This window comes from Topomyia yanbarensis, unplaced genomic scaffold (assembly GCF_030247195.1).
Source record: "Topomyia yanbarensis strain Yona2022 unplaced genomic scaffold, ASM3024719v1 HiC_scaffold_44, whole genome shotgun sequence".
NCBI lineage: Eukaryota > Metazoa > Arthropoda > Insecta > Diptera > Culicidae > Topomyia > Topomyia yanbarensis.
Genome location: NW_026683647.1, coordinates 51,789 through 53,685, shown reverse-complemented (window position 1 = coordinate 53,685; position 1,897 = coordinate 51,789).

Sequence of the window (1,897 nt, the reverse complement as noted above, 5' to 3'; positions counted from 1 at the left end):
CCCGGATTGGAGCAATGCGAAAGAACTCAAAATAAGCTAATCTGGTATGATTTTTCATATACAACACTCAGGAACCCCCTGGTTTCTTTAGGAAAAACAAGGAGTGCTTTCCACGCTCCATCGAACGGAGAGCCTTCTTGAAACTGTAACAATGTGGGTATGGTCGTTGATAGGTAAATATAAATCTTTTATGATCGCCCTCACCACTACTGTCATAATAATTAGCATAGAAGCGATGCATAGCTGTCATCATCCGACGATTCCTACGGTGACATGCGAACTAGAATGTTTAGCGCGAGCATCTTTGCTTTCTAATAGATGTTCTGATGAAGTACATGAAATGCTGTTGTCTCCAAAAAGGGATTCTTGGTTCCATGTATTCCGATCAAAGATAAAATAGAATACACAACGTAGAGCCTAGCCACCAGATGAAACATTGTTTCTTTCGTTAATCCGTCAACGAACCAGTGCCAATAACCATGGTTTTCAGCTTCCTATCTAATAAGTTTTTCATTTGTGTTTCTAACGTCGCAGAAAGATTCGGGTGACCCAAACGTTCAAAAAGTTCTTATAGCGCCTTTCGCGTACAATTTTGAGCATTCTCTGCCCACCGCGGAGTGGGAGACTGTCCACTGTTATTTGCGGCGGGTACTCGTGTCGTCTGACCTTTAATCGCATTGTCGAGAATCAAGCCAGCCAAAACCTTGTGCACTACCGCTGGAAGATTTTTTTTGTTTTGATTCGATTGTTTCGGATATAGTGGACGCGTAACTCTTTCAAACAATGGGCACACTAATTGAGCTCGAGTACAATGATAAATCTAATGCACTTGGTCTTGCGGCTTTTGATGTCCCATGTGGAAATTCCTGTTAGTTTCCAAGATGACCAGAAGCCACTTACTTCGGTGTTGTAATTTTTGCTGAACTCAATTGCTTGCAAACCAGAATTTTTACTGATTGAAGCAAAGTGCTCTGAAAGGAGCCAAACCTATACTTCGCAATTAAGGTCCCTGTAGGAGACTACACCAATAGGTTCTACTTCCCCGGCTGGTACGTAAACAAGATAATTCTTCGTACACGGCCAAGTGTTGATTGGCTAGATCACGCGATATATCGATGACGTTAAATGGCTTATCTTCGGCCCGGAAGTAGACCGCCCAGGGGCCAGTTATATTAGATCAATTTAATATGTATCGAAAAGGAAATTTATCGGCATTATTTTTGCCATAGGAGCAATATTCAAATCAACTTCCACCAGAGAGGGGTGGATATAGCGTAGTTGGTAAATCGATTGCCTTGTACGCAGCTCACCTGGGTTCAATTCCCAACCCCGCACATAGGGTTAGAGATTTTTCTAAAGAGATTTCTCTAACCCAACAAAGAGGCGAATGACCCCAAGGTTAAAACCTCTATAATAAAAAACAAAATTTCCCATGAGCAACGACAAGTTTGGACCTGTGTGCAAAATTTCGTGCACGCGTTCAACCTCAAACATGCTTCGTCTCGATGTGCAGGTTCGCCTCGAACATCGAACCCAAGCGAACGATGTACAAACGCTAGTTTAAACATCCATGTACGTATACCGGGTGCGTACACGAGAACGATTCGCACAGGGCAAAAACAGTCAACGCTAGTGATGTTTTTTTTTAATTCGTTTATTAGAAACGGCTCATAGCGGTAGCTTAACGAAGCCGTGGATATTTTATATGTTAACTATACATGTAAAAATAAAATACAAACAATTTTTTTTGTAGTAAAATTGGATCTCGTGCGCGCAACTTTGTATTGCGAGCGGAGACCTTCTTTCGCGAGGTCTGTTGGCAAACAGCGTCAGGGGGGTAATTTAATTCTCTCTTGTTTTTCACGTCCCGGTCGAAACTGGCTTGGTGTCCGGGATC